The sequence below is a fragment of the Salmo salar genome, chromosome 23, assembly GCF_965601325.2.
Source record: "Salmo salar chromosome 23, fSalSal1, whole genome shotgun sequence".
In the NCBI taxonomy this organism is placed as follows: domain Eukaryota; kingdom Metazoa; phylum Chordata; class Actinopteri; order Salmoniformes; family Salmonidae; genus Salmo; species Salmo salar.
In genome coordinates, this window is record NC_138313.1 from 13,656,568 (window position 1) to 13,674,384 (window position 17,817).

At 44.4% G+C, this 17,817-nt stretch overlaps 30 non-coding genes across 30 annotated transcripts; all 30 read left to right on the forward strand.

Moving 5' to 3' along the window:
* Window positions 1-171: 171 nt before the first annotated feature.
* Window positions 172-242, forward strand: trnag-gcc (transfer RNA glycine (anticodon GCC)). Its single transcript has one exon. It is a non-coding gene; the product is annotated as a tRNA-Gly (tRNA).
* Window positions 243-985: 743 nt separating this feature from the next.
* trnag-gcc (transfer RNA glycine (anticodon GCC)) lies at window positions 986-1,056 on the forward strand. Its single transcript has one exon. It is a non-coding gene; the product is annotated as a tRNA-Gly (tRNA).
* Window positions 1,057-1,608: 552 nt separating this feature from the next.
* On the forward strand, window positions 1,609-1,680 carry trnad-guc (transfer RNA aspartic acid (anticodon GUC)). The gene has a single exon. It is a non-coding gene; the product is annotated as a tRNA-Asp (tRNA).
* A 118-nt stretch (window positions 1,681-1,798) lies between these two features.
* On the forward strand, window positions 1,799-1,869 carry trnag-gcc (transfer RNA glycine (anticodon GCC)). Its single transcript has one exon. It is a non-coding gene; the product is annotated as a tRNA-Gly (tRNA).
* Window positions 1,870-2,421: 552 nt separating this feature from the next.
* On the forward strand, window positions 2,422-2,493 carry trnad-guc (transfer RNA aspartic acid (anticodon GUC)). Its single transcript has one exon. It is a non-coding gene; the product is annotated as a tRNA-Asp (tRNA).
* A 119-nt stretch (window positions 2,494-2,612) lies between these two features.
* trnag-gcc (transfer RNA glycine (anticodon GCC)) lies at window positions 2,613-2,683 on the forward strand. The gene has a single exon. It is a non-coding gene; the product is annotated as a tRNA-Gly (tRNA).
* A 1,366-nt stretch (window positions 2,684-4,049) lies between these two features.
* On the forward strand, window positions 4,050-4,121 carry trnad-guc (transfer RNA aspartic acid (anticodon GUC)). The gene has a single exon. It is a non-coding gene; the product is annotated as a tRNA-Asp (tRNA).
* Window positions 4,122-4,239: 118 nt separating this feature from the next.
* trnag-gcc (transfer RNA glycine (anticodon GCC)) lies at window positions 4,240-4,310 on the forward strand. Its single transcript has one exon. It is a non-coding gene; the product is annotated as a tRNA-Gly (tRNA).
* Window positions 4,311-5,053: 743 nt separating this feature from the next.
* Window positions 5,054-5,124, forward strand: trnag-gcc (transfer RNA glycine (anticodon GCC)). The gene has a single exon. It is a non-coding gene; the product is annotated as a tRNA-Gly (tRNA).
* A 743-nt stretch (window positions 5,125-5,867) lies between these two features.
* On the forward strand, window positions 5,868-5,938 carry trnag-gcc (transfer RNA glycine (anticodon GCC)). The gene has a single exon. It is a non-coding gene; the product is annotated as a tRNA-Gly (tRNA).
* Window positions 5,939-6,681: 743 nt separating this feature from the next.
* Window positions 6,682-6,752, forward strand: trnag-gcc (transfer RNA glycine (anticodon GCC)). The gene has a single exon. It is a non-coding gene; the product is annotated as a tRNA-Gly (tRNA).
* Window positions 6,753-7,495: 743 nt separating this feature from the next.
* trnag-gcc (transfer RNA glycine (anticodon GCC)) lies at window positions 7,496-7,566 on the forward strand. The gene has a single exon. It is a non-coding gene; the product is annotated as a tRNA-Gly (tRNA).
* A 552-nt stretch (window positions 7,567-8,118) lies between these two features.
* Window positions 8,119-8,190, forward strand: trnad-guc (transfer RNA aspartic acid (anticodon GUC)). The gene has a single exon. It is a non-coding gene; the product is annotated as a tRNA-Asp (tRNA).
* Window positions 8,191-8,308: 118 nt separating this feature from the next.
* Window positions 8,309-8,379, forward strand: trnag-gcc (transfer RNA glycine (anticodon GCC)). Its single transcript has one exon. It is a non-coding gene; the product is annotated as a tRNA-Gly (tRNA).
* Window positions 8,380-8,931: 552 nt separating this feature from the next.
* On the forward strand, window positions 8,932-9,003 carry trnad-guc (transfer RNA aspartic acid (anticodon GUC)). Its single transcript has one exon. It is a non-coding gene; the product is annotated as a tRNA-Asp (tRNA).
* A 119-nt stretch (window positions 9,004-9,122) lies between these two features.
* On the forward strand, window positions 9,123-9,193 carry trnag-gcc (transfer RNA glycine (anticodon GCC)). Its single transcript has one exon. It is a non-coding gene; the product is annotated as a tRNA-Gly (tRNA).
* A 1,366-nt stretch (window positions 9,194-10,559) lies between these two features.
* Window positions 10,560-10,631, forward strand: trnad-guc (transfer RNA aspartic acid (anticodon GUC)). The gene has a single exon. It is a non-coding gene; the product is annotated as a tRNA-Asp (tRNA).
* A 118-nt stretch (window positions 10,632-10,749) lies between these two features.
* trnag-gcc (transfer RNA glycine (anticodon GCC)) lies at window positions 10,750-10,820 on the forward strand. The gene has a single exon. It is a non-coding gene; the product is annotated as a tRNA-Gly (tRNA).
* A 743-nt stretch (window positions 10,821-11,563) lies between these two features.
* Window positions 11,564-11,634, forward strand: trnag-gcc (transfer RNA glycine (anticodon GCC)). Its single transcript has one exon. It is a non-coding gene; the product is annotated as a tRNA-Gly (tRNA).
* Window positions 11,635-12,186: 552 nt separating this feature from the next.
* On the forward strand, window positions 12,187-12,258 carry trnad-guc (transfer RNA aspartic acid (anticodon GUC)). The gene has a single exon. It is a non-coding gene; the product is annotated as a tRNA-Asp (tRNA).
* Window positions 12,259-12,376: 118 nt separating this feature from the next.
* trnag-gcc (transfer RNA glycine (anticodon GCC)) lies at window positions 12,377-12,447 on the forward strand. Its single transcript has one exon. It is a non-coding gene; the product is annotated as a tRNA-Gly (tRNA).
* Window positions 12,448-13,190: 743 nt separating this feature from the next.
* On the forward strand, window positions 13,191-13,261 carry trnag-gcc (transfer RNA glycine (anticodon GCC)). Its single transcript has one exon. It is a non-coding gene; the product is annotated as a tRNA-Gly (tRNA).
* A 552-nt stretch (window positions 13,262-13,813) lies between these two features.
* On the forward strand, window positions 13,814-13,885 carry trnad-guc (transfer RNA aspartic acid (anticodon GUC)). Its single transcript has one exon. It is a non-coding gene; the product is annotated as a tRNA-Asp (tRNA).
* Window positions 13,886-14,003: 118 nt separating this feature from the next.
* trnag-gcc (transfer RNA glycine (anticodon GCC)) lies at window positions 14,004-14,074 on the forward strand. Its single transcript has one exon. It is a non-coding gene; the product is annotated as a tRNA-Gly (tRNA).
* A 742-nt stretch (window positions 14,075-14,816) lies between these two features.
* Window positions 14,817-14,887, forward strand: trnag-gcc (transfer RNA glycine (anticodon GCC)). Its single transcript has one exon. It is a non-coding gene; the product is annotated as a tRNA-Gly (tRNA).
* Window positions 14,888-15,439: 552 nt separating this feature from the next.
* trnad-guc (transfer RNA aspartic acid (anticodon GUC)) lies at window positions 15,440-15,511 on the forward strand. The gene has a single exon. It is a non-coding gene; the product is annotated as a tRNA-Asp (tRNA).
* A 118-nt stretch (window positions 15,512-15,629) lies between these two features.
* trnag-gcc (transfer RNA glycine (anticodon GCC)) lies at window positions 15,630-15,700 on the forward strand. Its single transcript has one exon. It is a non-coding gene; the product is annotated as a tRNA-Gly (tRNA).
* A 552-nt stretch (window positions 15,701-16,252) lies between these two features.
* On the forward strand, window positions 16,253-16,324 carry trnad-guc (transfer RNA aspartic acid (anticodon GUC)). Its single transcript has one exon. It is a non-coding gene; the product is annotated as a tRNA-Asp (tRNA).
* Window positions 16,325-16,443: 119 nt separating this feature from the next.
* Window positions 16,444-16,514, forward strand: trnag-gcc (transfer RNA glycine (anticodon GCC)). Its single transcript has one exon. It is a non-coding gene; the product is annotated as a tRNA-Gly (tRNA).
* Window positions 16,515-17,256: 742 nt separating this feature from the next.
* trnag-gcc (transfer RNA glycine (anticodon GCC)) lies at window positions 17,257-17,327 on the forward strand. The gene has a single exon. It is a non-coding gene; the product is annotated as a tRNA-Gly (tRNA).
* Window positions 17,328-17,817: the final 490 nt, after the last annotated feature.

A 17,817-nucleotide genomic window follows, 5' to 3' on the forward strand; every position in this document is an offset into this window, starting at 1 on the left:
AGTATCCCCGCCTGTCACGCGGGAGACCGGGATTCAATTCCCCGACGGGGAGGGAAAGACTGATTTTATTAGGGTGTACAATGTCACTGAGCCCACAAAGCGGGAAATATGCTTAGAATTAAAGATTTTTGATACGATATCTAGCCGTGGGGTTTTTTTCAGCATTGCAAGGCATTGGTTGTTCAGTGGTAGAATTCTCGCCTGCCACGCGGGAGGCCCGGGTTCGATTCCCGGCCAATGCAGGAACTTTTGAACAAGTCATTTTGACAAGTATGCAATCCCGTGAGGAAGAAATCTCTTTTGAGATTGCCAGGTCGACAGCAATCTCTGGTCATGGTAGAATTCTCAACTGACTCTTGAAAAGTCTGAGTTTGGGTTCACTTACCGTTTGGACATTTATGCATTCTCAGTAGACTTTTGTGAATCCATTGTAGATTTCCAGTGTGTGAGGTGATTTACTTTGTGCAAGGCTTTAGTTGTTAAATGGGAAGCGAATATCCAACAAGTCAGTGACAACTGTGTTGAGTTTGGCCTTTGTGACTATGTCCTGGGATTTTCCACACACACCTCTCCTTCTAACTACTATTATGTGGCTTGTGAGCGGTATAGAGCAAAATCGACTACATGTACGTGTCCATGAGGGTCTCAGCTTTCCATAGATGTGTCATAGTAGTCTCTAGCTCTAACCATTCAGTCTCTACAGATGTTTTTGTTGGAAGGGTTAACACCCAACTCTCCAAATTTAGGGATAGTATCCAATGCTCCACATTTTTTCAAAGAACCAACCCACCTGCTCCTCGTTAGTATAGTGGTGAGTATCCCCGCCTGTCACGCGGGAGACCGGGATTCAATTCCCCGACGGGGAGGGAAAGACTGATTTTATTAGGGTGTACAATGTCACTGAGCCCACAAAGCGGGAAATATGCTTAGAATTAAAGATTTTTGATACGATATCTAGCCGTGGGGTTTTTTTCAGCATTGCAAGGCATTGGTTGTTCAGTGGTAGAATTCTCGCCTGCCACGCGGGAGGCCCGGGTTCGATTCCCGGCCAATGCAGGAACTTTTGAACAAGTCATTTTGACAAGTATGCAATCCCGTGAGGAAGAAATCTCTTTTGAGATTGCCAGGTCGACAGCAATCTCTGGTCATGGTAGAATTCTCAACTGACTCTTGAAAAGTCTGAGTTTGGGTTCACTTACCGTTTGGACATTTATGCATTCTCAGTAGACTTTTGTGAATCCATTGTAGATTTCCAGTGTGTGAGGTGATTTACTTTGTGCAAGGCTTTAGTTGTTAAATGGGAAGCGAATATCCAACAAGTCAGTGACAACTGTGTTGAGTTTGGCCTTTGTGACTATGTCCTGGGATTTTCCACACACACCTCTCCTTCTAACTACTATTATGTGGCTTGTGAGCGGTATAGAGCAAAATCGACTACATGTACGTGTCCATGAGGGTCTCAGCTTTCCATAGATGTGTCATAGTAGTCTCTAGCTCTAACCATTCAGTCTCTACAGATGTTTTTGTTGGAAGGGTTAACACCCAACTCTCCAAATTTAGGGATAGTATCCAATGTTCCACATTTTTTCAAAGAACCAACCCACCTGCTCCTCGTTAGTATAGTGGTGAGTATCCCCGCCTGTCACGCGGGAGACCGGGGTTCAATTCCCCGACGGGGAGGAAAGACTGATCTTATTAGGGTGTACAATGTCACTGAGCCCACAAAGCGGGAAATATGCTTAGAATTAAAGATTTTTGATACGATATCTAGCCGTGGGTTTTTTTTCAGCATTGCAAGGCATTGGTTGTTCAGTGGTAGAATTCTCGCCTGCCACGCGGGAGGCCCGGGTTCGATTCCCGGCCAATGCAGGAAGTTTTGAACAAGTCATTTTGACAAGTATGCAACCCCGTGAGGAAGAAATCTCTTTTGAGATTGCCAGGTCGACAGCAATCTCTGGTCATGGTAGAATTCTCAACTGACTCTTGAAAAGTCTGAGTTTGGGCTCACTTACCGTTTGGACATTTATGCATTCTCAGTAGACTTTTGTGAATCCATTGTAGATTTCCAGTGTGTGAGGTGATTTACTTTGTGCAAGGCTTTAGTTGTTAAATGGGAAGCGAATATCCAACAAGTCAGTGACAACTGTGTTGAGTTTGGCCTTTGTGACTATGTCCTGGGATTTTCCACACACACCTCTCCTTCTAACTACTATTATGTGGCTTGTGAGCGGTATAGAGCAAAATCGACTACATGTACGTGTCCATGAGGGTCTCAGCTTTCCATAGATGTGTCATAGTAGTCTCTAGCTCTAACCATTCAGTCTCTACAGATGTTTTTGTTGGAAGGGTTAACACCCAACTCTCCAAATTTAGGGATAGTATCCAATGCTCCACATTTTTTCAAAGAACCAACCCACCTGCTCCTCGTTAGTATAGTGGTGAGTATCCCCGCCTGTCACGCGGGAGACCGGGGTTCAATTCCCCGACGGGGAGGGAAAGACTGATTTTATTAGGGTGTACAATGTCACTGAGCCCACAAAGCGGGAAATATGCTTAGAATTAAAGATTTTTGATACGATATCTAGCCGTGGGGTTTTTTTCAGCATTGCAAGGCATTGGTTGTTCAGTGGTAGAATTCTCGCCTGCCACGCGGGAGGCCCGGGTTCGATTCCCGGCCAATGCAGGAACTTTTGAACAAGTCATTTTGACAAATATGCAACCCCGTGAGGAAGAAATCTCTTTTGAGATTGCCAGGTCGACAGCAATCTCTGGTCATGGTAGAATTCTCAACTGACTCTTGAAAAGTCTGAGTTTGGGTTCACTTACCGTTTGGACATTTATGCATTCTCAGTAGACTTTTGTGAATCCATTGTAGATTTCCAGTGTGTGAGGTGATTTACTTTGTGCAAGGCTTTAGTTGTTAAATGGGAAGCGAATATCCAACAAGTCAGTGACAACTGTGTTGAGTTTGGCCTTTGTGACTATGTCCTGGGATTTTCCACACACACCTCTCCTTCTAACTACTATTATGTGGCTTGTGAGCGGTATAGAGCAAAATCGACTACATGTACGTGTCCATGAGGGTCTCAGCTTTCCATAGATGTGTCATAGTAGTCTCTAGCTCTAACCATTCAGTCTCTACAGATGTTTTTGTTGGAAGGGTTAACACCCAACTCTCCAAATTTAGGGATAGTATCCAATGCTCCACATTTTTTCAAAGAACCAACCCACCTGCTCCTCGTTAGTATAGTGGTGAGTATCCCCGCCTGTCACGCGGGAGACCGGGATTCAATTCCCAGACGGGGAGGGAAAGACTGATTTTATTAGGGTGTACAATGTCACTGAGCCCACAAAGCGGGAAATATGCTTAGAATTAAAGATTTTTGATACGATATCTAGCCGTGGGGTTTTTTTCAGCATTGCAAGGCATTGGTTGTTCAGTGGTAGAATTTTCGCCTGCCACGCGGGAGGCCCGGGTTCGATTCCCGGCCAATGCAGGAACTTTTGAACAAGTCATTTTGACAAGTATGCAATCCCGTGAGGAAGAAATCTCTTTTGAGATTGCCAGGTCGACAGCAATCTCTGGTCATGGTAGAATTCTCAACTGACTCTTGAAAAGTCTGAGTTTGGGTTCACTTACCGTTTGGACATTTATGCATTCTCAGTAGACTTTTGTGAATCCATTGTAGATTTCCAGTGTGTGAGGTGATTTACTTTGTGCAAGGCTTTAGTTGTTAAATGGGAAGCGAATATCCAACAAGTCAGTGACAACTGTGTTGAGTTTGGCCTTTGTGACTATGTCCTGGGATTTTCCACACACACCTCTCCTTCTAACTACTATTATGTGGCTTGTGAGCGGTATAGAGCAAAATCGACTACATGTACGTGTCCATGAGGGTCTCAGCTTTCCATAGATGTGTCATAGTAGTCTCTAGCTCTAACCATTCAGTCTCTACAGATGTTTTTGTTGGAAGGGTTAACACCCAACTCTCCAAATTTAGGGATAGTATCCAATGTTCCACATTTTTTCAAAGAACCAACCCACCTGCTCCTCGTTAGTATAGTGGTGAGTATCCCCGCCTGTCACGCGGGAGACCGGGGTTCAATTCCCCGACGGGGAGGAAAGACTGATCTTATTAGGGTGTACAATGTCACTGAGCCCACAAAGCGGGAAATATGCTTAGAATTAAAGATTTTTGATACGATATCTAGCCGTGGGGTTTTTTTCAGCATTGCAAGGCATTGGTTGTTCAGTGGTAGAATTCTCGCCTGCCACGCGGGAGGCCCGGGTTCGATTCCCGGCCAATGCAGGAACTTTTGAACAAGTCATTTTGACAAATATGCAACCCCGTGAGGAAGAAATCTCTTTTGAGATTGCCAGGTCGACAGCAATCTCTGGTCATGGTAGAATTCTCAACTGACTCTTGAAAAGTCTGAGTTTGGGTTCACTTACCGTTTGGACATTTATGCATTCTCAGTAGACTTTTGTGAATCCATTGTAGATTTCCAGTGTGTGAGGTGATTTACTTTGTGCAAGGCTTTAGTTGTTAAATGGGAAGCGAATATCCAACAAGTCAGTGACAACTGTGTTGAGTTTGGCCTTTGTGACTATGTCCTGGGATTTTCCACACACACCTCTCCTTCTAACTACTATTATGTGGCTTGTGAGCGGTATAGAGCAAAATCGACTACATGTACGTGTCCATGAGGGTCTCAGCTTTCCATAGATGTGTCATAGTAGTCTCTAGCTCTAACCATTCAGTCTCTACAGATGTTTTTGTTGGAAGGGTTAACACCCAACTCTCCAAATTTAGGGATAGTATCCAATGCTCCACATTTTTTCAAAGAACCAACCCACCTGCTCCTCGTTAGTATAGTGGTGAGTATCCCCGCCTGTCACGCGGGAGACCGGGATTCAATTCCCCGACGGGGAGGGAAAGACTGATTTTATTAGGGTGTACAATGTCACTGAGCCCACAAAGCGGGAAATATGCTTAGAATTAAAGATTTTTGATACGATATCTAGCCGTGGGGTTTTTTTCAGCATTGCAAGGCATTGGTTGTTCAGTGGTAGAATTCTCGCCTGCCACGCGGGAGGCCCGGGTTCGATTCCCGGCCAATGCAGGAACTTTTGAACAAGTCATTTTGACAAGTATGCAATCCCGTGAGGAAGAAATCTCTTTTGAGATTGCCAGGTCGACAGCAATCTCTGGTCATGGTAGAATTCTCAACTGACTCTTGAAAAGTCTGAGTTTGGGTTCACTTACCGTTTGGACATTTATGCATTCTCAGTAGACTTTTGTGAATCCATTGTAGATTTCCAGTGTGTGAGGTGATTTACTTTGTGCAAGGCTTTAGTTGTTAAATGGGAAGCGAATATCCAACAAGTCAGTGACAACTGTGTTGAGTTTGGCCTTTGTGACTATGTCCTGGGATTTTCCACACACACCTCTCCTTCTAACTACTATTATGTGGCTTGTGAGCGGTATAGAGCAAAATCGACTACATGTACGTGTCCATGAGGGTCTCAGCTTTCCATAGATGTGTCATAGTAGTCTCTAGCTCTAACCATTCAGTCTCTACAGATGTTTTTGTTGGAAGGGTTAACACCCAACTCTCCAAATTTAGGGATAGTATCCAATGCTCCACATTTTTTCAAAGAACCAACCCACCTGCTCCTCGTTAGTATAGTGGTGAGTATCCCCGCCTGTCACGCGGGAGACCGGGATTCAATTCCCCGACGGGGAGGGAAAGACTGATTTTATTAGGGTGTACAATGTCACTGAGCCCACAAAGCGGGAAATATGCTTAGAATTAAAGATTTTTGATACGATATCTAGCCGTGGGGTTTTTTTCAGCATTGCAAGGCATTGGTTGTTCAGTGGTAGAATTCTCGCCTGCCACGCGGGAGGCCCGGGTTCGATTCCCGGCCAATGCAGGAACTTTTGAACAAGTCATTTTGACAAGTATGCAATCCCGTGAGGAAGAAATCTCTTTTGAGATTGCCAGGTCGACAGCAATCTCTGGTCATGGTAGAATTCTCAACTGACTCTTGAAAAGTCTGAGTTTGGGTTCACTTACCGTTTGGACATTTATGCATTCTCAGTAGACTTTTGTGAATCCATTGTAGATTTCCAGTGTGTGAGGTGATTTACTTTGTGCAAGGCTTTAGTTGTTAAATGGGAAGCGAATATCCAACAAGTCAGTGACAACTGTGTTGAGTTTGGCCTTTGTGACTATGTCCTGGGATTTTCCACACACACCTCTCCTTCTAACTACTATTATGTGGCTTGTGAGCGGTATAGAGCAAAATCGACTACATGTACGTGTCCATGAGGGTCTCAGCTTTCCATAGATGTGTCATAGTAGTCTCTAGCTCTAACCATTCAGTCTCTACAGATGTTTTTGTTGGAAGGGTTAACACCCAACTCTCCAAATTTAGGGATAGTATCCAATGCTCCACATTTTTTCAAAGAACCAACCCACCTGCTCCTCGTTAGTATAGTGGTGAGTATCCCCGCCTGTCACGCGGGAGACCGGGATTCAATTCCCCGACGGGGAGGGAAAGACTGATTTTATTAGGGTGTACAATGTCACTGAGCCCACAAAGCGGGAAATATGCTTAGAATTAAAGATTTTTGATACGATATCTAGCCGTGGGGTTTTTTTCAGCATTGCAAGGCATTGGTTGTTCAGTGGTAGAATTCTCGCCTGCCACGCGGGAGGCCCGGGTTCGATTCCCGGCCAATGCAGGAACTTTTGAACAAGTCATTTTGACAAGTATGCAATCCCGTGAGGAAGAAATCTCTTTTGAGATTGCCAGGTCGACAGCAATCTCTGGTCATGGTAGAATTCTCAACTGACTCTTGAAAAGTCTGAGTTTGGGTTCACTTACCGTTTGGACATTTATGCATTCTCAGTAGACTTTTGTGAATCCATTGTAGATTTCCAGTGTGTGAGGTGATTTACTTTGTGCAAGGCTTTAGTTGTTAAATGGGAAGCGAATATCCAACAAGTCAGTGACAACTGTGTTGAGTTTGGCCTTTGTGACTATGTCCTGGGATTTTCCACACACACCTCTCCTTCTAACTACTATTATGTGGCTTGTGAGCGGTATAGAGCAAAATCGACTACATGTACGTGTCCATGAGGGTCTCAGCTTTCCATAGATGTGTCATAGTAGTCTCTAGCTCTAACCATTCAGTCTCTACAGATGTTTTTGTTGGAAGGGTTAACACCCAACTCTCCAAATTTAGGGATAGTATCCAATGCTCCACATTTTTTCAAAGAACCAACCCACCTGCTCCTCGTTAGTATAGTGGTGAGTATCCCCGCCCGTCACGCGGGAGACCGGGATTCAATTCCCCGACGGGGAGGGAAAGACTGATTTTATTAGGGTGTACAATGTCACTGAGCCCACAAAGCGGGAAATATGCTTAGAATTAAAGATTTTTGATATGATATCTAGCCGTGGGGTTTTTTTCAGCATTGCAAGGCATTGGTTGTTCAGTGGTAGAATTCTCGCCTGCCACGCGGGAGGCCCGGGTTCGATTCCCGGCCAATGCAGGAACTTTTGAACAAGTCATTTTGACAAGTATGCAATCCCGTGAGGAAGAAATCTCTTTTGAGATTGCCAGGTCGACAGCAATCTCTGGTCATGGTAGAATTCTCAACTGACTCTTGAAAAGTCTGAGTTTGGGTTCACTTACCGTTTGGACATTTATGCATTCTCAGTAGACTTTTGTGAATCCATTGTAGATTTCCAGTGTGTGAGGTGATTTACTTTGTGCAAGGCTTTAGTTGTTAAATGGGAAGCGAATATCCAACAAGTCAGTGACAACTGTGTTGAGTTTGGCCTTTGTGACTATGTCCTGGGATTTTCCACACACACCTCTCCTTCTAACTACTATTATGTGGCTTGTGAGCGGTATAGAGCAAAACCGACTACATGTACGTGTCCGTGAGGGTCTCAGCTTTCCATAGATGTGTCATAGTAGTCTCTAGCTCTAACCATTCAGTCTCTACAGATGTTTTTGTTGGAAGGGTTAACACCCAACTCTCCAAATTTAGGGATAGTATCCAATGTTCCACATTTTTTCAAAGAACCAACCCACCTGCTCCTCGTTAGTATAGTGGTGAGTATCCCCGCCTGTCACGCGGGAGACCGGGGTTCAATTCCCCGACGGGGAGGAAAGACTGATCTTATTAGGGTGTACAATGTCACTGAGCCCACAAAGCGGGAAATATGCTTAGAATTAAAGATTTTTGATACGATATCTAGCCGTGGGGTTTTTTTCAGCATTGCAAGGCATTGGTTGTTCAGTGGTAGAATTCTCGCCTGCCACGCGGGAGGCCCGGGTTCGATTCCCGGCCAATGCAGGAAGTTTTGAACAAGTCATTTTGACAAGTATGCAACCCCGTGAGGAAGAAATCTCTTTTGAGATTGCCAGGTCGACAGCAATCTCTGGTCATGGTAGAATTCTCAACTGACTCTTGAAAAGTCTGAGTTTGGGCTCACTTACCGTTTGGACATTTATGCATTCTCAGTAGACTTTTGTGAATCCATTGTAGATTTCCAGTGTGTGAGGTGATTTACTTTGTGCAAGGCTTTAGTTGTTAAATGGGAAGCGAATATCCAACAAGTCAGTGACAACTGTGTTGAGTTTGGCCTTTGTGACTATGTCCTGGGATTTTCCACACACACCTCTCCTTCTAACTACTATTATGTGGCTTGTGAGCGGTATAGAGCAAAATCGACTACATGTACGTGTCCATGAGGGTCTCAGCTTTCCATAGATGTGTCATAGTAGTCTCTAGCTCTAACCATTCAGTCTCTACAGATGTTTTTGTTGGAAGGGTTAACACCCAACTCTCCAAATTTAGGGATAGTATCCAATGCTCCACATTTTTTCAAAGAACCAACCCACCTGCTCCTCGTTAGTATAGTGGTGAGTATCCCCGCCTGTCACGCGGGAGACCGGGGTTCAATTCCCCGACGGGGAGGGAAAGACTGATTTTATTAGGGTGTACAATGTCACTGAGCCCACAAAGCGGGAAATATGCTTAGAATTAAAGATTTTTGATACGATATCTAGCCGTGGGGTTTTTTTCAGCATTGCAAGGCATTGGTTGTTCAGTGGTAGAATTCTCGCCTGCCACGCGGGAGGCCCGGGTTCGATTCCCGGCCAATGCAGGAACTTTTGAACAAGTCATTTTGACAAATATGCAACCCCGTGAGGAAGAAATCTCTTTTGAGATTGCCAGGTCGACAGCAATCTCTGGTCATGGTAGAATTCTCAACTGACTCTTGAAAAGTCTGAGTTTGGGTTCACTTACCGTTTGGACATTTATGCATTCTCAGTAGACTTTTGTGAATCCATTGTAGATTTCCAGTGTGTGAGGTGATTTACTTTGTGCAAGGCTTTAGTTGTTAAATGGGAAGCGAATATCCAACAAGTCAGTGACAACTGTGTTGAGTTTGGCCTTTGTGACTATGTCCTGGGATTTTCCACACACACCTCTCCTTCTAACTACTATTATGTGGCTTGTGAGCGGTATAGAGCAAAATCGACTACATGTACGTGTCCATGAGGGTCTCAGCTTTCCATAGATGTGTCATAGTAGTCTCTAGCTCTAACCATTCAGTCTCTACAGATGTTTTTGTTGGAAGGGTTAACACCCAACTCTCCAAATTTAGGGATAGTATCCAATGCTCCACATTTTTTCAAAGAACCAACCCACCTGCTCCTCGTTAGTATAGTGGTGAGTATCCCCGCCTGTCACGCGGGAGACCGGGATTCAATTCCCCGACGGGGAGGGAAAGACTGATTTTATTAGGGTGTACAATGTCACTGAGCCCACAAAGCGGGAAATATGCTTAGAATTAAAGATTTTTGATACGATATCTAGCCGTGGGGTTTTTTTCAGCATTGCAAGGCATTGGTTGTTCAGTGGTAGAATTTTCGCCTGCCACGCGGGAGGCCCGGGTTCGATTCCCGGCCAATGCAGGAACTTTTGAACAAGTCATTTTGACAAGTATGCAATCCCGTGAGGAAGAAATCTCTTTTGAGATTGCCAGGTCGACAGCAATCTCTGGTCATGGTAGAATTCTCAACTGACTCTTGAAAAGTCTGAGTTTGGGTTCACTTACCGTTTGGACATTTATGCATTCTCAGTAGACTTTTGTGAATCCATTGTAGATTTCCAGTGTGTGAGGTGATTTACTTTGTGCAAGGCTTTAGTTGTTAAATGGGAAGCGAATATCCAACAAGTCAGTGACAACTGTGTTGAGTTTGGCCTTTGTGACTATGTCCTGGGATTTTCCACACACACCTCTCCTTCTAACTACTATTATGTGGCTTGTGAGCGGTATAGAGCAAAATCGACTACATGTACGTGTCCATGAGGGTCTCAGCTTTCCATAGATGTGTCATAGTAGTCTCTAGCTCTAACCATTCAGTCTCTACAGATGTTTTTGTTGGAAGGGTTAACACCCAACTCTCCAAATTTAGGGATAGTATCCAATGTTCCACATTTTTTCAAAGAACCAACCCACCTGCTCCTCGTTAGTATAGTGGTGAGTATCCCCGCCTGTCACGCGGGAGACCGGGGTTCAATTCCCCGACGGGGAGGAAAGACTGATCTTATTAGGGTGTACAATGTCACTGAGCCCACAAAGCGGGAAATATGCTTAGAATTAAAGATTTTTGATACGATATCTAGCCGTGGGGTTTTTTTCAGCATTGCAAGGCATTGGTTGTTCAGTGGTAGAATTCTCGCCTGCCACGCGGGAGGCCCGGGTTCGATTCCCGGCCAATGCAGGAACTTTTGAACAAGTCATTTTGACAAATATGCAACCCCGTGAGGAAGAAATCTCTTTTGAGATTGCCAGGTCGACAGCAATCTCTGGTCATGGTAGAATTCTCAACTGACTCTTGAAAAGTCTGAGTTTGGGTTCACTTACCGTTTGGACATTTATGCATTCTCAGTAGACTTTTGTGAATCCATTGTAGATTTCCAGTGTGTGAGGTGATTTACTTTGTGCAAGGCTTTAGTTGTTAAATGGGAAGCGAATATCCAACAAGTCAGTGACAACTGTGTTGAGTTTGGCCTTTGTGACTATGTCCTGGGATTTTCCACACACACCTCTCCTTCTAACTACTATTATGTGGCTTGTGAGCGGTATAGAGCAAAATCGACTACATGTACGTGTCCATGAGGGTCTCAGCTTTCCATAGATGTGTCATAGTAGTCTCTAGCTCTAACCATTCAGTCTCTACAGATGTTTTTGTTGGAAGGGTTAACACCCAACTCTCCAAATTTAGGGATAGTATCCAATGCTCCACATTTTTTCAAAGAACCAACCCACCTGCTCCTTGTTAGTATAGTGGTGAGTATCCCCGCCTGTCACGCGGGAGACCGGGGTTCAATTCCCCGACGGGGAGGGAAAGACTGATTTTATTAGGGTGTACAATGTCACTGAGCCCACAAAGCGGGAAATATGCTTAGAATTAAAGATTTTTGATACGATATCTAGCCGTGGGGTTTTTTTCAGCATTGCAAGGCATTGGTTGTTCAGTGGTAGAATTCTCGCCTGCCACGCGGGAGGCCCGGGTTCGATTCCCGGCCAATGCAGGAACTTTTGAACAAGTCATTTTGACAAGTATGCAATCCCGTGAGGAAGAAATCTCTTTTGAGATTGCCAGGTCGACAGCAATCTCTGGTCATGGTAGAATTCTCAACTGACTCTTGAAAAGTCTGAGTTTGGGTTCACTTACCGTTTGGACATTTATGCATTCTCAGTAGACTTTTGTGAATCCATTGTAGATTTCCAGTGTGTGAGGTGATTTACTTTGTGCAAGGCTTTAGTTGTTAAATGGGAAGCGAATATCCAACAAGTCAGTGACAACTGTGTTGAGTTTGGCCTTTGTGACTATGTCCTGGGATTTTCCACACACACCTCTCCTTCTAACTACTATTATGTGGCTTGTGAGCGGTATAGAGCAAAATCGACTACATGTACGTGTCCATGAGGGTCTCAGCTTTCCATAGATGTGTCATAGTAGTCTCTAGCTCTAACCATTCAGTCTCTACAGATGTTTTTGTTGGAAGGGTTAACACCCAACTCTCCAAATTTAGGGATAGTATCCAATGTTCCACATTTTTTCAAAGAACCAACCCACCTGCTCCTCGTTAGTATAGTGGTGAGTATCCCCGCCTGTCACGCGGGAGACCGGGGTTCAATTCCCCGACGGGGAGGAAAGACTGATCTTATTAGGGTGTACAATGTCACTGAGCCCACAAAGCGGGAAATATGCTTAGAATTAAAGATTTTTGATACGATATCTAGCCGTGGGGTTTTTTTCAGCATTGCAAGGCATTGGTTGTTCAGTGGTAGAATTCTCGCCTGCCACGCGGGAGGCCCGGGTTCGATTCCCGGCCAATGCAGGAACTTTTGAACAAGTCATTTTGACAAATATGCAACCCCGTGAGGAAGAAATCTCTTTTGAGATTGCCAGGTCGACAGCAATCTCTGGTCATGGTAGAATTCTCAACTGACTCTTGAAAAGTCTGAGTTTGGGTTCACTTACCGTTTGGACATTTATGCATTCTCAGTAGACTTTTGTGAATCCATTGTAGATTTCCAGTGTGTGAGGTGATTTACTTTGTGCAAGGCTTTAGTTGTTAAATGGGAAGCGAATATCCAACAAGTCAGTGACAACTGTGTTGAGTTTGGCCTTTGTGACTATGTCCTGGGATTTTCCACACACACCTCTCCTTCTAACTACTATTATGTGGCTTGTGAGCGGTATAGAGCAAAATCGACTACATGTACGTGTCCATGAGGGTCTCAGCTTTCCATAGATGTGTCATAGTAGTCTCTAGCTCTAACCATTCAGTCTCTACAGATGTTTTTGTTGGAAGGGTTAACACCCAACTCTCCAAATTTAGGGATAGTATCCAATGCTCCACATTTTTTCAAAGAACCAACCCACCTGCTCCTCGTTAGTATAGTGGTGAGTATCCCCGCCTGTCACGCGGGAGACCGGGATTCAATTCCCCGACGGGGAGGGAAAGACTGATTTTATTAGGGTGTACAATGTCACTGAGCCCACAAAGCGGGAAATATGCTTAGAATTAAAGATTTTTGATATGATATCTAGCCGTGGGGTTTTTTTCAGCATTGCAAGGCATTGGTTGTTCAGTGGTAGAATTCTCGCCTGCCACGCGGGAGGCCCGGGTTCGATTCCCGGCCAATGCAGGAACTTTTGAACAAGTCATTTTGACAAGTATGCAATCCCGTGAGGAAGAAATCTCTTTTGAGATTGCCAGGTCGACAGCAATCTCTGGTCATGGTAGAATTCTCAACTGACTCTTGAAAAGTCTGAGTTTGGGTTCACTTACCGTTTGGACATTTATGCATTCTCAGTAGACTTTTGTGAATCCATTGTAGATTTCCAGTGTGTGAGGTGATTTACTTTGTGCAAGGCTTTAGTTGTTAAATGGGAAGCGAATATCCAACAAGTCAGTGACAACTGTGTTGAGTTTGGCCTTTGTGACTATGTCCTGGGATTTTCCACACACACCTCTCCTTCTAACTACTATTATGTGGCTTGTGAGCGGTATAGAGCAAAACCGACTACATGTACGTGTCCGTGAGGGTCTCAGCTTTCCATAGATGTGTCATAGTAGTCTCTAGCTCTAACCATTCAGTCTCTACAGATGTTTTTGTTGGAAGGGTTAACACCCAACTCTCCAAATTTAGGGATAGTATCCAATGTTCCACATTTTTTCAAAGAACCAACCCACCTGCTCCTCGTTAGTATAGTGGTGAGTATCCCCGCCTGTCACGCGGGAGACCGGGGTTCAATTCCCCGACGGGGAGGAAAGACTGATCTTATTAGGGTGTACAATGTCACTGAGCCCACAAAGCGGGAAATATGCTTAGAATTAAAGATTTTTGATACGATATCTAGCCGTGGGGTTTTTTTCAGCATTGCAAGGCATTGGTTGTTCAGTGGTAGAATTCTCGCCTGCCACGCGGGAGGCCCGGGTTCGATTCCCGGCCAATGCAGGAAGTTTTGAACAAGTCATTTTGACAAGTATGCAACCCCGTGAGGAAGAAATCTCTTTTGAGATTGCCAGGTCGACAGCAATCTCTGGTCATGGTAGAATTCTCAACTGACTCTTGAAAAGTCTGAGTTTGGGCTCACTTACCGTTTGGACATTTATGCATTCTCAGTAGACTTTTGTGAATCCATTGTAGATTTCCAGTGTGTGAGGTGATTTACTTTGTGCAAGGCTTTAGTTGTTAAATGGGAAGCGAATATCCAACAAGTCAGTGACAACTGTGTTGAGTTTGGCCTTTGTGACTATGTCCTGGGATTTTCCACACACACCTCTCCTTCTAACTACTATTATGTGGCTTGTGAGCGGTATAGAGCAAAATCGACTACATGTACGTGTCCATGAGGGTCTCAGCTTTCCATAGATGTGTCATAGTAGTCTCTAGCTCTAACCATTCAGTCTCTACAGATGTTTTTGTTGGAAGGGTTAACACCCAACTCTCCAAATTTAGGGATAGTATCCAATGTTCCACATTTTTTCAAAGAACCAACCCACCTGCTCCTCGTTAGTATATTGGTGAGTATCCCCGCCTGTCACGCGGGAGACCGGGGTTCAATTCCCCGACGGGGAGGAAAGACTGATCTTATTAGGGTGTACAATGTCACTGAGCCCACAAAGCGGGAAATATGCTTAGAATTAAAGATTTTTGATACGATATCTAGCCGTGGGGTTTTTTTCAGCATTGCAAGGCATTGGTTGTTCAGTGGTAGAATTCTCGCCTGCCACGCGGGAGGCCCGGGTTCGATTCCCGGCCAATGCAGGAACTTTTGAACAAGTCATTTTGACAAGTATGCAATCCCGTGAGGAAGAAATCTCTTTTGAGATTGCCAGGTCGACAGCAATCTCTGGTCATGGTAGAATTCTCAACTGACTCTTGAAAAGTCTGAGTTTGGGTTCACTTACCGTTTGGACATTTATGCATTCTCAGTAGACTTTTGTGAATCCATTGTAGATTTCCAGTGTGTGAGGTGATTTACTTTGTGCAAGGCTTTAGTTGTTAAATGGGAAGCGAATATCCAACAAGTCAGTGACAACTGTGTTGAGTTTGGCCTTTGTGACTATGTCCTGGGATTTTCCACACACACCTCTCCTTCTAACTACTATTATGTGGCTTGTGAGCGGTATAGAGCAAAATCGACTACATGTACGTGTCCATGAGGGTCTCAGCTTTCCATAGATGTGTCATAGTAGTCTCTAGCTCTAACCATTCAGTCTCTACAGATGTTTTTGTTGGAAGGGTTAACACCCAACTCTCCAAATTTAGGGATAGTATCCAATGTTCCACATTTTTTCAAAGAACCAACCCACCTGCTCCTCGTTAGTATAGTGGTGAGTATCCCCGCCTGTCACGCGGGAGACCGGGGTTCAATTCCCCGACGGGGAGGAAAGACTGATCTTATTAGGGTGTACAATGTCACTGAGCCCACAAAGCGGGAAATATGCTTAGAATTAAAGATTTTTGATACGATATCTAGCCGTGGGGTTTTTTTCAGCATTGCAAGGCATTGGTTGTTCAGTGGTAGAATTCTCGCCTGCCACGCGGGAGGCCCGGGTTCGATTCCCGGCCAATGCAGGAAGTTTTGAACAAGTCATTTCGACAAGTATGCAACCCCGTGAGGAAGAAATCTCTTTTGAGATTGCCAGGTCGACAGCAATCTCTGGTCATGGTAGAATTCTCAACTGACTCTTGAAAAGTCTGAGTTTGGGTTCACTTACCGTTTGGACATTTATGCATTCTCAGTAGACTTTTGTGAATCCATTGTAGATTTCCAGTGTGTGAGGTGATTTACTTTGTGCAAGGCTTTAGTTGTTAAATGGGAAGCGAATATCCAACAAGTCAGTGACAACTGTGTTGAGTTTGGCCTTTGTGACTATGTCCTGGGATTTTCCACACACACCTCTCCTTCTAACTACTATTATGTGGCTTGTGAGCGGTATAGAGCAAAATCGACTACATGTACGTGTCCATGAGGGTCTCAGCTTTCCATAGATGTGTCATAGTAGTCTCTAGCTCTAACCATTCAGTCTCTACAGATGTTTTTGTTGGAAGGGTTAACACCCAACTCTCCAAATTTAGGGATAGTATCCAATGCTCCACATTTTTTCAAAGAACCAACCCACCTGCTCCTCGTTAGTATAGTGGTGAGTATCCCCGCCTGTCACGCGGGAGACCGGGGTTCAATTCCCCGACGGGGAGGGAAAGACTGATTTTATTAGGGTGTACAATGTCACTGAGCCCACAAAGCGGGAAATATGCTTAGAATTAAAGATTTTTGATACGATATCTAGCCGTGGGGTTTTTTTCAGCATTGCAAGGCATTGGTTGTTCAGTGGTAGAATTCTCGCCTGCCACGCGGGAGGCCCGGGTTCGATTCCCGGCCAATGCAGGAACTTTTGAACAAGTCATTTTGACAAGTATGCAATCCCGTGAGGAAGAAATCTCTTTTGAGATTGCCAGGTCGACAGCAATCTCTGGTCATGGTAGAATTCTCAACTGACTCTTGAAAAGTCTGAGTTTGGGTTCACTTACCGTTTGGACATTTATGCATTCTCAGTAGACTTTTGTGAATCCATTGTAGATTTCCAGTGTGTGAGGTGATTTACTTTGTGCAAGGCTTTAGTTGTTAAATGGGAAGCGAATATCCAACAAGTCAGTGACAACTGTGTTGAGTTTGGCCTTTGTGACTATGTCCTGGGATTTTCCACACACACCTCTCCTTCTAACTACTATTATGTGGCTTGTGAGCGGTATAGAGCAAAATCGACTACATGTACGTGTCCATGAGGGTCTCAGCTTTCCATAGATGTGTCATAGTAGTCTCTAGCTCTAACCATTCAGTCTCTACAGATGTTTTTGTTGGAAGGGTTAACACCCAACTCTCCAAATTTAGGGATAGTATCCAATGTTCCACATTTTTTCAAAGAACCAACCCACCTGCTCCTCGTTAGTATATTGGTGAGTATCCCCGCCTGTCACGCGGGAGACCGGGGTTCAATTCCCCGACGGGGAGGAAAGACTGATCTTATTAGGGTGTACAATGTCACTGAGCCCACAAAGCGGGAAATATGCTTAGAATTAAAGATTTTTGATACGATATCTAGCCGTGGGGTTTTTTTCAGCATTGCAAGGCATTGGTTGTTCAGTGGTAGAATTCTCGCCTGCCACGCGGGAGGCCCGGGTTCGATTCCCGGCCAATGCAGGAACTTTTGAACAAGTCATTTTGACAAGTATGCAATCCCGTGAGGAAGAAATCTCTTTTGAGATTGCCAGGTCGACAGCAATCTCTGGTCATGGTAGAATTCTCAACTGACTCTTGAAAAGTCTGAGTTTGGGTTCACTTACCGTTTGGACATTTATGCATTCTCAGTAGACTTTTGTGAATCCATTGTAGATTTCCAGTGTGTGAGGTGATTTACTTTGTGCAAGGCTTTAGTTGTTAAATGGGAAGCGAATATCCAACAAGTCAGTGACAACTGTGTTGAGTTTGGCCTTTGTGACTATGTCCTGGGATTTTCCACACACACCTCTCCTTCTAACTACTATTATGTGGCTTGTGAGCGGTATAGAGCAAAATCGACTACATGTACGTGTCCATGAGGGTCTCAGCTTTCCATAGATGTGTCATAGTAGTCTCTAGCTCTAACCATTCAGTCTCTACAGATGTTTTTGTTGGAAGGGTTAACACCCAA